The sequence below is a fragment of the Phyllostomus discolor genome, chromosome X (assembly GCF_004126475.2).
Source record: "Phyllostomus discolor isolate MPI-MPIP mPhyDis1 chromosome X, mPhyDis1.pri.v3, whole genome shotgun sequence".
Lineage (NCBI taxonomy): Eukaryota > Metazoa > Chordata > Mammalia > Chiroptera > Phyllostomidae > Phyllostomus > Phyllostomus discolor.
Window position 1 is genome coordinate 48,842,959 of NC_050198.1, and position 14,939 is coordinate 48,857,897.

At 41.6% G+C, this 14,939-nt stretch overlaps 1 long non-coding RNA gene across 1 annotated transcript; it reads right to left on the bottom strand.

Annotated features, from left to right (window-relative positions):
• Positions 1 to 3,242: 3,242 nt before the first annotated feature.
• LOC118498549 lies at positions 3,243 to 12,754 on the bottom strand. The gene is made up of 4 exons (XR_004901039.1): positions 12,673 to 12,754; positions 12,587 to 12,593; positions 7,349 to 7,355; positions 3,243 to 3,254 (listed from the first exon to the last, which is right to left on the bottom strand). It is a non-coding gene; the product is annotated as an uncharacterized LOC118498549 (long non-coding RNA).
• Positions 12,755 to 14,939: the final 2,185 nt, after the last annotated feature.

Sequence of the window (14,939 nt, forward strand, 5' to 3'; positions counted from 1 at the left end):
TAGTACCATGGAAACTATGGGTACTTCAACATTATGCATTCAGTGATCCCTCCATGTGCAAGCCTCATTCAGGGACAAACTGACATCATCCTCACAATAAATGATACAAAAAGGGACATAATGTCAGCCACATTACATTTAACAAGCAGAAGTATAAACTTCTGGAGGTTACCCAGGAACTCTCAGCACTTCAGAGATGTTTTTCCAGGGACAGCCATGCACTAGATGCAAAAACTCTAAGCTATAAATGTACACTATGAGTTTAATGGTGAGGAAAATTATTCAATTACTGTTTTCAATGCACTTTGTTAGCTGAGGAAAAACTGGCCCCCATTTATGGGTAGTCGGTGTTAAGAGCACTGTCTCAGTGAGTCTTAAACCAACAACCTCATTGTGGAAATAAGAATGTGAGATACTGTACTTGAACAACAATAAAAAATGAATAAAATAAAATGAAAAAGAAATACATAAAGAGTGTAATAAAAAGAAAGGTTTAGAGATTATTAAAAAGAGAAGAGAACAGAAGAAAAAAGAAAAAAAGAAAAGAAAAAAAAAGAAAAGAGAAAAGAAAAAAGAGGGGCCTAAAGATTTAAAATTGTCCCTCAGTGGCTTACAGGACAGACCTACAAACCCCCTAAAGTCTGGATGAACCACATTTTGTTTAAGCTATGAACCTTCATCTACCTGTGAAATGGAGGAAAATCTCTGCAGAATGGCTTTCCTTCCCAATCTGAAGACAGTGTGCGTGAACAACATGCACAATGAGAACGTTCTTGATCTCAGATGAAGCTACCGATTGCTTTTTTATTTACTTTGAATTTTGATACTCCTATTATGGAGATTTCAAAATTCTAAAAGTGGCAAACAATGATTTCAGGAAAAGAAATAGCACATTCCAACAAAGAATCTGTATGATGACTTGGGGTGGATCAATCTATTTTGCTGGAATAGCAGTTTACAGGTGCCTCAAAATAACATTAAAACAAGTGCTCATCAATGACCAATGGAAAAACACATTTGAGAACTAGAACACAAGGGTGGTTTCCATTTAAAAGAAGTTGGGAGTTTTTATTATGGCTTCACTTTCATTGCTGGGAATTGTTCTGTAGACATTCGCTGTTTCTAGTTGAGCCTTGGGAGGTTCTATGTTATTGAGGAAACTCCATTTTATCTAGTTGTCAAATACATTCTTATGTAATTGTTCATAAAGTTTTTTCATGAATTTTTAATCCTGTGACATCCTTTGAGATTTTCCTTTTCAGTATATATATTACAGTTGTCACATTTTTTCTCCCTTTTGTTCCCCTCCACCCTGTACCCCAGTTCCCAGCAGCATTCTCCCAGCTTAGTTCATGTCCATAGTTCATACATATGAGTTCTTTGGCTTCTCTTTTTCCTATCCCTGTCTATTTTGTACCTACATTTATGCTTCTTATTCCATGTACCTTGCTCCCATTATGTCCCCCACCCACTCCCTACTGATAACCCTCAATATGATCTCCATTTCTGTGAATCCATTCCTCTTCTAGTTGTTTACTTAGTTTGTTGTTTTTGTTTTAGGTTGGTTGTTGCTAGTTGTGAGTTTATCATTTTACTGTGCATATTTTTGATATTCTTCTTTTTCTTAGATAAGTCCTGTTAACATTTTCTATAATAAGGGCTTGGTGATGATGAACTGCTTTAACTTGACCTTATCTGGGAAGCACTTTATCTGCACTTCCACTCTAAATGATAGTTTTCTGGATAGAGTAATCTAGCTTGTAGGTCCTTGACTTTCATGACTTTGAATACTTCTTTCCAGCCCCTTCTTGCCTGTATGATTTCTTTTGAGAAATCAGCTGATAGTTTTATGGGAACTCCTTCATAGGCGACTGTCTTTTTTCTCTTGCTGTTTTTAATCTTCTCTATCTTTGATCTTGGATAATATAATTATGACATGCCTTCATGTGTGCTTTCTTGGGTCCAACTTTCTTCAGACTCTCTGAGCTTACTGAACTTCCTAGAAGTCTATTATCTTTGCCAGATTAGGGAAGTTCTCCTTCATTATGTTTTCAAATAAGCATTCAATTTCTTGCACTTCCACTTCTCCTTCTGGCACCCCTATGATTTGAATGTGTTTAAAATTCCCCAGGAAGTTGTTAAACCTCTCGTTGTTGTTGGATTTTTTTTTTTGAATTCTTGTTTTTTCATTCTGTTCTCATTTAATGTTTATTTCTTCCTCTTGTTCCAAATCCTTGATTTGAGTCCCAGTTTCCTTCCTGTCACTGTTGGTTCCCTGGACATTTTCCTTTATTTCACTTTGCATAGCCTTCACTTCCTCCTATACTTTGTGATGATATTCAACTGTTTATGTGAGTATGCTGATTATCAGTGTTTTGGACTGTGCTTCTGATAGGTTACCTATCTCTTCCCCCACTTAGTTGTACTGTTTCTGGAGATTTGATCTGTTCTTTTGTTTGGGTCATGTTTTTTTTTGTTTGTTTGTTTGTTTTTTTGTCTTAGCATGCCTGTTACATAGCAAGGAGTGGAGCCTTAGGTGTTTGCTGCGTGGAGGATGGAATCCACATCACTGCATGGTGGGGCTGTATGTTGTAGAGGCATTTGAGAAGGACCAATACTGCTTGCCTGACTTTTGGCTGCTTTCACTCACTTCCTCTGCCACTCACAAGCAAATTGGGCTCTTCTGGTGCTGATTCTTGTGTGGGTGATTATTTGCATGTTCTCGGAACCTATGGGTCTCTCCAATGGAATCTCCTGTGAGTTTGGGGGTTTCTCCCACCACCATAACCCCCATAGGATTTTTCAGTCAGTTTTTGAGGCTTCATTTCCCCATGCTGGAACCCTGGGTTGTGTGATCTTTCACACTCCCCAGGTGTTCCTCCCAGTTTATCTACACTCAAATGTGGAACCACTGGCTCCACTGGCTCCACTGGCCACCACCTCACCAGGTCCACCAGCCACCACCTCACCTGTCCCGGTACTGCAGCCAACGCCTTGCCGTGAGTCCTCTCCATTGCACCTGCCCATCTCTTCCTCTCAACTCAGTGAGAGATGGGCCAGAGAGCGAACCATGCAGGTCAACTGCTAGGCTCTAGCCCACTTTCCAACAAACCCTCAAGTGAGACTGAGTTTCTCCCAACTTGGCAACCCCTGCCGTGCTCTGCATCTCAGTTTCCCTTTCAGTCATCTCTGCCCATGCAGGCCGCTGCCTTGCCACATTACTCTCAGCAGACCCCCCACACATGGTCATAAACCTCACCACGAGTTCACTCTGTCCATCTGTCTTACCAGTCTCATTGGTAGGGTTGACTCTTTCTTTAAATCTTGGTTGTTGGAATTCCATGCAGTTTGATTTCCTGGTACTTTTGGTTGTTTATTAATTTTCAATTGGTTGTCATCCTCCTTTTGGTTGTAGAAGGAAGTGAGGGGTTTCTACCCATGCCTCCATCTTGACCAGAACATGTATCTGGTTCCGAGTTCTTTCTTTTAAGGTTTTATTTCTTCATTTCCTTATTTCTTTATTTCTTTATGTCTTTATTTCTTTCTTTTTAAGGGTGACAGAAACCGAAGGAGACAAACATCAATGTATGGTTACCTCTCACACACCCCCTAGTGGGGAACTGATGCACAAGGCAGGCATAATTATTCTTTTAGTTTTAAACCTGCCTGGTGTCAGGGTGTTCATGCTCTCTCAGTGCTCCTTCATAGCCTCTTGTTCCATTGATACTATAAAGATTAATAGATGCTCAATGATCACATAAAGGCTTGTCTATTCCTGTCTTATTGGTTTAATTCTTTCTCTGTAATGTACTATCTCACTAACTAAATTGTCCAATTACCCCTTTGCTAAATCTAAAATGTTCATAATGAGGGTATGAAAACTTGATTTGCTGCAGAAGGAAGAACAATTAACATCCTTACTTGAAATTTTAAAAGTCATTATAATGTGTCTTTTTTTTTACAGTGTCTCCAAATTGGAAAAGATTGACATTTTGCAGATTATTTTGCTTCATGTCGGGGGCAGATCAAGCCTCAGAATCTTAGAGGAAATGTGGAGATATGTGTTTTAGTGGGTTTTCAGTTCTGACCTGAAGGAGCTTGAGAAGCCATTCCAATCCATAAGCTTCTGTATTCTAGTCTCTATACTCAGGTTGTTTTTTTCAGACTTTCAGACTCATTAAGACAATGCTCTTAAGACAGACTTCCTACAGGAAGATCTGTTGTTCCTCACCTAACAAAATGCCCTGAAGTAAATAATGTAGGTAATTTTTTGAAATGTTTGTTCTGTGTCTCTGAAATATGTCACTTGTATTTTAATAGGGATTGTGTTGAATACATAGTTCCTTTGGGTAGTATGGACATTCTGATCATGTTAAAACATTATGCTTCTAAACACTTAATAGATCAAAGAGGAAAACATGTAGAAAACTAAATCTACCTTGAGACTACCTTGAGGCTACCTTGAGACTCGTGTTTTTCTACAAATGGAAAAACAACCTAACAAATCCTAGTATGGCATAAAACCCATTAAAAGAGAAAACAGTATAGCTATATAGGACAAGAAAATTGTTAAGTTAATCCCTGAAGAAATCACAGAAATAAAAGCACACAAATAAGTAGAAGAAGATCTATAACAAAGTTCTATGTACAGATAAGTGAATTAAAATATAATATAAAGACAAATATAGTGAAGCTGGTTCATTGAAAAATAAATAAAATGGAAAACCCAATAGTAAGACTCATCAAAGAGGGAACACAAATGAATAAAATAAAAAATGAAAAGAGATGCAAATTAAAACCACAATGAGATACCACTTCACTCCAGTGAGAATGGCCATCATAAACAAAGAAACAAAAAACAAGTGTTGGAGAGGTGAGATTGTAGACTGGTGTATATACTATGGAAAACAGTATGAAATTTCCTTAGAAAACCAAAAATGGAACTGTCTTTTGAACCTGCAATTCCTGCTAGGATTATATCCTAAGAACCTGAAACACCTATCCAAAAGAGCCTATCCACTCCAATGTTCATAGCAGCACAATTTAAAATAGCCAAGTGCTGGAAGCAGCCTGGATGCCCATCAGTAAATGAGTGGATCAAGAAACTGCTGTACATTTACATGATGGAATTCTACATAGCAGAAAGAAGGAGCTCCTACCCTTTGAAACAGTATAGATGGAAATGGAGTGCATTATGCTAAGTCAAATAAGCCAGGCAGTGAAAGACAAATGCCATATTATCTCACATTTTACTGGAACCTAATAAAAAAATGAATAAGCAAGCAAAATATAACTAGAGATATTGAAATTGGGAACTGACAGTAACCAGAAAGTAGAGGGGAGGGGATAATGGGGGAATAGGGTGAAGTGACACGGACACCGGCCCACAGTGTCCACAGTATTATGGATGAGACAAGACATTCACACGGACTACTGAGGCCTGTGTAGGAAAATGGATGGCTCGGCTACTCTCTCAAAGGGAGAGTGCCTTGGAGCAGTCTGACCACTCTCTCAAGAGGAGAGCATGCTGACCCTGGCCTTGACAGGCTTTTATTGGCTTTCTAATAGCATACATCAAAGAAGATTTTCATTCATTATGCTTAGGTTTGCTTTAAGTAATTACTTTTTACAGATAGAAACTGAAGGGATGTTACTGATTACTTCTTACAGATTAACATGGAAAAATGTTGCAAATGCAAGGGAACGATAAGAGTAACAGGTCTGGTTACACTTCAGTCCTTGAGAGAATTAGTACAGACTTCAGGAAATTACTTTAAAGATATGCAGCAAGGGCTTGCTGTCTGAAATCAGGGTGAAAGAGTTTTAGCAAGAGAAAGTCACAAAGCAGCCTAGGTATAATGCAGGCCTGATTTCCCATGGGAGAACTTCTTCATGGGTGTTGTCCTGTGTGTTGACTCACCCCCCACTGGTTTTCCACATGGGTGCTGAGCTGCATTTCCAAGTCCTGTGAAACCGTTCTCTATATATCCTCCCTTGTTTTTAGTTAGGACTGCTATAGATCCCACAAAGCTTGCTACTTTCTGGTCTCTTATATGACCCTGGGAAAATAATTTGCAAATGCATCAAAGTACACAAAGGATTATTAGAATCAGTAAATAACCAGCAGCTCCAAAGACCCACATTCTCAGATTAAGTCCATCAAACCAATTTTGGGGGGTTCAGCCAGCTGAAATTATCATGGAGGGTCTGAAAAACCTCCTGCTTGGTCAAGTGTTGAATGTTCTGCAGTTGCTGATGTAGTTCTAGCTGTAATTTGTCCTTTTAAATTGGTAGAAAAAGTCGCTCTTAGGCGATGTTGAATATCACTCCAAGAGTGCTGGCAGGAGTTCCATTTCAGGGGAATGACACATAGCTTGGAGAAGTGTGGATTGGGAGAGCCCAATGGAGCAAAGTTGGGTCTTGGCCAGGGAAGCCTTTTCTGTGATATGGCTTCACCCTCTTCACCGGCAGCTCCAAAGGTCCTTCTGGAGAGTAAACAAGCATACCCTCTTCCCCAAGTTAACAGTTCAACTGGGCCTTCCCATCTTCCTTCCCCTAACAGGTCTTTGTATAAGACAAGGGGTATGAGAGTGAAGGCCTATTTTGCACAAAGTATTTGTCTATTGGTGACTTTAAATTATCACCACAATTCAAAAAATTGTACATATATATTGCCAGCATAGTTAAATTCCCAGGGGGTGTTTCTTGGCTCCCCCTTTTTTGTTTGTTTCATGATGTTTTAAAGGTCTGGTGAGCTCTTTTAACAATTGCTTGACCTATAGGATTACAGAGGATACCTGTTTTATGTCAAATTCCCCATTCTTCCTGAGTGGCTTGTGCAATATATCCTGAGCCATTATCAGTCTTGATCTCTTGTGGACAGCTTAGGTGGCTGAAGGCCTCCAGCCAATGAGCTCTAATATTCTTTGCTGATTCCCTGGTGAGGGCAGGGGCCTGTGGAGCACCTGAGTAAGTGTCTGCTTGGAAAGACAGGCTCCCTGCTGTTTCTGCAAGCTGCAATGAGTTTGAACAGCGAGTTAATTATCCTTTTGTTCTCAGGACCAGGTAGTTCCTAGGTCTAGGATTAACATCCATTTGCCAGATCATTTGAGGTTGCAACCCTCTAGGGTTAACACTGAGAGCAGGGTGATTTAAACTCCCCATTGGGTGAGGAGGTCCCTGTGATATTAAGTGGGGTGGGAAGGACATAAGGCTGAATTCGTCCAACTTGCCCCTTCGGACCAAAATATTTAAAAGTGTACATACTTTTGCAGGGCTGACAAATGCCCCCTGCAAATAAAATAGAATTTTTTTTTCAAAACTAAGCGTGCTGGCAGGATCCCAAAACATGGGGGCTGTTGTCTCTTACCTTAGGGATGACTTGGGTAGAACTCCCCTTCGTGACATGATATCTGCTCCAGTTCTAAGTCTGCTTCTAGGTGCCATGTGGAACTGCACCCTCTGGGGTGGATCCAGTGGGTCACGACTTGAGACTGGTGCTGAGGAAGTTTGTTCCCATGCACACGGGGTGAAGGGGATGTGCAGGGGATCAACTCCGCCCTCTGCTGCTGCCAATCCTTGGCAGAAAGACCAGGCCCTGCCATGCTGCGAGCACACACACACTAGTGCCCCAGCTGGGCTCACCTGGTGTGGCTGGCGAGGCTAGGACACTTGCTGCTGCTGGGGCAACCCATGGGAAGGGATCAGCAGGAGTCTAGAGTCTCTGCCACCATCATCCCATAGGCCCCTTCTCTGTTTGTTTAAGCTTTCCTGGTTATGAGGACCTCTCTGTCCTGCTTTTTCCCATATTTCCAAATCTAAAGATCCGTTATCTGGGAGAGATCCAACAGCCTTAAAAAGCTGCTGAATTTGCTTGAAACATTGCTCTTGTTCCTTAGAGAGCTTGTTCCCCATGGTTGAGGATTTTTAGAAACCTTTAAAGAAATTTTTTTTTTTAACAAATAAAAGAACCTTTTCTGAAATTCCTCCCGCTGCAAGCTTGGCAATTACAAAACCAGTTTCAGTTTCACTTTCACTCTGCCTGCACCCTCAGATCCTGTTTCTTGCTGGTGAAGAGAGTATAGTGGGTCAAAAATGTGCTGTTGGTGGAAGACAGTCATGGAGGGGGATACTGGACTTTCCTTGTACCCCAACACTACTTATGGGCCTCAGGTCCTTCCCCAAGCATTTAGGACTGTGAGGGGAAGCTCGAAGTGCTAGGTGACCAACCTTTATATCGCACTTTTCCGGACAAGCCAGAAGTTAGATTAAGTTGTTTTAGAGGCCCCTATAAGGCCCCTGCACATCTCGGGAATTGATCCCAGACACCCTTGCAAGGTTCCAACTCTTGTGGGAATACTTGATTTCTCGAGCCAAGAGGAAGAAGTGTCTTTTGTCTTCAGAGCTTGGCAAATGCCAAAAGCTCTCATACAAAACCTGGAACTAACACTAGATTCTTCTGGAAAGCGATCTTCAGAGTCTAGTCGAAACAGAAACACTCATTCACTATCCACTTTTCCTTATACAGGCAGATGGAGAGAAAAGGCAAAATCAAAAGGGCCGCAAGAGGCAGTTTGGAAGAAATAATTTGCTGATATGCTTGTAGATAGCCCTGTAACTAGTTGCTATTGTTAAAGCTGATTAAAAGGAAAGTCTTTTCTCTTTCTCCCAAGCCTATACCTAGTTGGGTGTTGTGCCACAGGGATGGGCTTGTGAGTGTTTTTACAGTGTTCCTCTTGTTGCATGGAGTTTTACTTGTAGCTGGCGGGAAACCTAGTGTTCTAATCCAGTTCATGTACCAGCTAATCCTGTCACAGGTGACTTCCAGTGGTGAGCACCGTTGCGGCTTTTAACTGCTTTACCTGTGCCTGCAAGGTTGTGGCAAATGCTTGGGAGAGAGAGGAAGGCTCCTGCTTACTAAAGAAGGTACAGTTGTAAAGCGGTCACAAGAGAGGGTGACCTAGGAAGAAAACCCTTTTCCTCTGAAATCCAATACACCCTACAACCTAACTGAAAATCACTCAGTGTTGTAAGCCCTTACTTGGGCTGATATGCTTGTACTCTCACTGAGTTGGTGTGTCATCCACAATGATGGCTCATAGCCTCTGGGTCCCTGTTCCAGGCACCAACTGATGTGGACACCGGCCCACATTGTCTGTGGCATTATAGATGAGATACAAGATGAATTCACATAGACTACTGAGTCCTGTGGAGGAAAAGGGGCAGCACAGCTATTCTCTCAAGGGGAGAGCACCTCAGAGTGGCCTGGCCACTCTATCAAGAGGAGAACACCCTGACCCTTGCCTTGACAAGCTTTTATTGGGTTCAATTTGCACAGGAATACAGGTAAAGCTCATTAATCATTGTCAGGCAGCAAGGGTCAAACAATAGATAGCATACAAAGAACTATGAGGGCTTATTCTGAGTCAGGGTCTGTTAGCTAAAGGGCTAGAAAACTTTGGGAAACAAACTAATTTCCTGCTCTGACCCTTATCATTTAATTGAGAGCATTCTTAGCAAAGCAGGTTTCACAAGATTTTACTTATTCTTTCTCAGGCCTGATCACCTGGGGAACCTGCCCTTTCCAGCACAGGGCTGCACTGCCCTCTGTCATTGTTTCAGGCTTAAGTCAGGGAGGGGAAGTAAGGTAGAAAAGAGATTAGGAGACTTCTTGCAGACAGAATGAGGACTCAGACTATGTCAAAGCTGAGGAGTGAGGGTCCATCACCCTTTTTTTCTATAGCCCCCCCAAGTCCTTCCCTGGGGCCTCCCTGTGACTGTGCTTGTCTTAGGTAATTCTCCCCTTGGGGAATCTTACCTGTCATTGGCTAACCGATCAAGCATTGGGGGCCAGTTATGGATGAAGTAAAAGGAGCAGGAGTGGTGCTCCTGCCAGGGAGATAAGCTTTGTCTCCTTACTATGCCTTAGCCATGGAGGGGGGGGGGGCGTGTTACAGTTTCTGAAACCAGGCAGGGTGGTTCCCAACAGTGGGCAGGAGCCAGATCTTCAAACTGAGTTTTCTTGTGGGAATCAGGCCTAAAGAGTGCATACAGACTGTTATGGCTTGCTCTTGCTAAAACTCCATCACCCTGGCCTAAAACAACAAATGTCTATCTTCAAGGTAATTTCCAAAGTCTGTGTGAATTTTCCCAAGGACAGAGCTAAGCAGCTCACTGCCATTCCCCTCTGCATGTTATTTTCATTTCCTTGATTGTACCTAAAATGTATACAGTAATATTCTATGTAATAGATAATAAATCCTTGTTTGATATAAGACCTGAGAAAAACAATAAAAGCTTGTCTAGGCAAGGGTTAGTGCACTCTCCTGTTGAGAGAGTGGCTGAGGCACTCAGAGGCACTCACCCCTTGAGAGAGTGGCTGTGCTGTTCCCTTTTTCTCCACAGGATTGCTGTCACCAGTGCATTTATTCTCGTCTTCAGTCACAATAGGCAGACTCTGTTGGCCGGAGTCCACCACACCTGAGGTGTTACTTATACACACTAAAGTTTGAAAACCAATGCTCTAATCTTGTATGCATTTGATCATACTATTGCTTTTTCTGGAATATCCTTTCCCCTCACCTCTGCACAATCCTGTCCTATTCATCAAAGCCCAGCCCAAATACAGCTTATTCTGAGAAGTCTCTCCTGATTTCATGACTACCATATACAACAGCTAGAGTACAGGTAAATGCTGTATGAAATGGGATGAGGCAGCTAGAACAGTTGGAATGGGGCAGTAGAGTTGGCTCTGTGTTTTGCACACAGGGAACTACAAGAGTTGTGAAAAGAGTAAATTCAAAAAGTACTTAGATTGAATTTGTTGATTACTGTAACTACAATTGGGGTGGAAACATGGTAGCCATGCCTGGACAGGAGAGGGGACAGAGAGGGGAGGAGGAGACAGAGTAGTTGTACATTGGATAACTTCAATTTTGCAGTAAGGGAAATGAATAGTAACGTTCACAGAGGGGGCTTTCCTACCAAGCAGGAGAACAAATAGGATACCACCTAACTTAGTTGGTGTTGCACCCATGATGTGAGATAAAGAATGTGGAGGAGTTAGAGCAGATACTGGGAAATGACATCTGAGAAGGCTGGGGGCTAAGCATGGAACTAATAAGTGATAGAGTTAGAAGTTTAACTCAGGAACTTTAACATCTATGGTGGTTTTCTCTAAGTGCAGTAGCTGTCTTACTGATCAGAATTTGCACTTCTTGCAAGCTCTCTGGATGATTTTGGTGAAGACTGAAGTTTAAAATCTATTGATCCACTCTACTGGAAATGTGTGTGTAGTGATTATCTACACTTGGATGAATCCTTATAGCCTTTTCTAATTCAGCAACTAGTATAAATTACACTAATGTCAAAATAGTAGCAGATAATATAGACATATTTGGGGAAACAAAAAGGACTCTCATGACTGAAGTTATGCAGTTTTTTTCTACTTTTCATACTCAACAGTTTATATAAGATAATATTCCAATAACTCAACCACCAACAAATACTGAATGCTTTTTAATATATTTTCTACTGTAGGATAGTAATCTTTATTATTTGTCTTAAATATCTCTTACATTTCAAGAAAAAATCTAAAACACAACCTTTTTCCCCTGCAATGGGATAGAACCACAGAAGGGTTATAGAGCTCATCTAATTCAACCATCTAATTTTAGTGACAGGGAACTGACTAAAGCAAAGAGATGTCAACAATTAATTGTTCTAAATCCCTAAACTATTGAGTAACACAGACAGTAACTATATTTCTGGTCTCCTGCCAGTTTTATACTCTTTCTTCCACATGTCAAAATTTAATACCCCAGCAGCCCAACTCTGTGGAAGTGTCATGCTCACTGACTTCAGTACTATTTACATTTCTATATAGTGGTGCTAGGATAGGAACATGGCTTCAGAAATTCACAACAATGTGCATTTTGCAAAGCCTTCACATTAAAGCTAAAAATAGGAAATGTTATAGCAATGTCTTTGCCATATAATTTAATAATAGCATGTGCTCTGGAGAGGAGGACCTTCTGCCACCATAGCATCTTGTGAGGTACTTGTCATTTTTCTCCTCTCTGTGATCACCTGTAGGGGACCAGTTTGTTTTAACTTGGCAAATGTGACTCAGCTCTGTATGGAAAACCAGAAGCAAGGTGGTGGACAAGAGCCAGACCTTCAAACTGAGTTTTCCCGTGGGAATCAGGTCTAGAAAATGCATACAGACTATTATGGATTGCTCTTGCTGAACCTCCATCACCCTGGTCTGAAACAATAAATGTGTATTGTCTATCTTCAAAATAATTTCCAAAGCCTGTGTGAATTTTCCCAAAGACAGAAGTAATCAGCTCACCACTTTTCTCTTCTGCATATGTTGTTTTCATGTCCTTGATTGTACTTAAAATGTAGACAATAGTATTCTATGTAATAGTTAGTAAATCCTTCTTTGATATAAGACCTGAGAAAACAATAAAACCCTGTCTAAGGAGGATTGTGGTGCTCTCCTCTTGAGAGAGTGGCCATGCTGTCCCCTTTTTCTCTACGGATTGCTTTAGCCTGTACATTTATTTTCATCTTCAGTCACAACTGGTGGACTCTGCTGGCCAGAGTCTGCCACACTTACCCTCTTGTGTCTGGAGCACTGTTGTGGGATCCTTGACCTATAGTGATGACGATTTGGTGCTTGAAAATGAGAGTCAAGACGTCTTTTGAAATATCAAACAGAAAAGCAGCAAAGAGAGGGAACTTGCCTAAGCCTTCAAACAAAGTTTCACCACCTGCTGAACAGTCCACACAGAAGGAGGATCCAGATTAACTTGAAGAACCTCTTGAGAGAGAGGGAAGATGGTGGCAAGGTAGGAGGGAGTGGATTCCACTTCTCCCTAAACATGGGAGAAAAACCTAGCCAATCTACGAAGGAACAGAGCAAACAGTCAACAGTACCCCAGCATATATGAAAACAGGAGACCAAAAATTGTAGTGGACATTGAAAAGCCATATGGAAAGGAGAGTGCTTTAGGACAATAAGATCTCTGGGACCAACATGGGGAACAGGGCAGCTGCAGCCCCAGGGCCGGTGCCCACTGGGTCTGCCACAGGGTTCTTGGGAGAGAACAAGGTCAACTGCTCCCTCCTCTGACAAACAAGGTTTGAACAGAACCAGGAGAGACCTGCTTGCTTGAAGTCGCAGAGAAGGGAATAAAGATTAAGTGGCAAACACACAGGGGCTGTGAACACCCAGAGAGTCTGTGGACCCTGGCTGTGGTGAGTTGAGAGTTGGGCCATGATGTGCCCTGAAATGGCTAGTTCCTGGTCTGGTTGGAGAATTGTGCAGTGTGAAAGACCAGACCTCTGTACAGAGCAGCAGGCTTGAATAGGAGGAATTTCTCAAAAAGAAAAAGTGAAAAAAGAGGCACTGGGGAATTGTCCTGCAGCAGTCACCCCAGCCTCCTCCCCACCCAGCTGGGCAGTGCTCCTGAGGTGGCGCAGAAGGCCCTGTGTACCCTTGTATCCCTGGGAAGAGTGTGCAACTGCACCTGAGGGATAAGAGGTAGCCTGGCCAAGTACACATGCCCACAACCTGGGGAGAGTGCCCTCTGAAGAAGTCCTTGAGCCAACACCTGTAACCCTGGGGAGAATGTGTTCTGAGGAAGGCCTGGACCCTACACCCATAGCCCATGGGAGAGGCACCCAGCTAGCCCTGGGGAGAGTGTGCTCCCAGGGATGACTGAGTGCAGATAAGGAAGGGAGAAAAGCAAAACCATTGCCCCTCAGCCTTCTGCAGACAGCAAGACCAGGAAAACCAGTTTGGCTAGTTTGAAGCCAGCAAGAGGCTTTTTTTTTTTAAAGTAATTCTTTATTTTTTTTAATTTTTAATTTTTTTATCTTTCATCTCCTTTTTCCTCTCTTTCCTTCTTTCTTGTTTTATTCCTTCTTCCTTTCTTTCCAATTTTATCTATTCTTCCTTCCATCTTCTTCTTTCCTCCTCCTCCTCCTCCTCCTTCTTCTTTTAAATACCCACAAGTGAGACAAAAGAAACAGAAACTGTGAAAATACCAGAGTTGGACCCAAAGAGGGATCAACACAACAGCTGAGACAGTGAGACTAATTACACTTTGCTATTTGCTATTTATTCTATTACAAAGAACCTGCAAGTTATTGCATATATGTATTATTATTTTTCATTATTCTTCCATATTTCATTTTAATAGTATTTTTGTATTCCCCTTCTTTCTGTTTGGTCTTCTTTGCTTGGCTGGTTAAATTGTATCATTTGACAGGTTTCCCCAGCTCTCTCTTTCATAGTGTATTGCTAATTTACTGTACTTCACTTCACTTGTGTTTCATTAGCACACTAATCAAGGACCTATACTCCCTATTCTTGTTATCCAGATGACATAGATCCTGTCATATGATTGTTGCTACAATATTATAAATAATAGCTGTTCCACACAATTGTAAATACTACAAAACTCCCCTCCCAGATCTTACCCAACTTCACAGTTCCCTGAACTCTATACTGTAGTGGTTAGCTCTATTCTCTCACACACTACACCTACTTACTATCCTTCACACTCACCTTACCTCAGAATCTGACCTCACACAACCTCACTGCTTTATAGATCCAATTCACAATCCTTCTCTTCCCAACAAGAGTCTTATCTTCTTTCCATCCTTTCTAAAAAGTGGCTAGTTGGGTGGAAGATCACAGGTAACACTACACATAGCCAAAGGATCTATCACTTCTCTACTGGCTGCTACTGTAAGTATCATAGAATACTCTCTTGTTGTTTTAAACCATTTTGCCTTCCCTCTCCAACTAATCACAAAAATGGAGTAGGTAGAAGCTGTGAACACCAGGATACCCACTGGAAGAGGAAACACAACAACAAAGGAGCCACCAACAGATAACAACAGAAGAAGGTAAAGGAGGGAGTGGT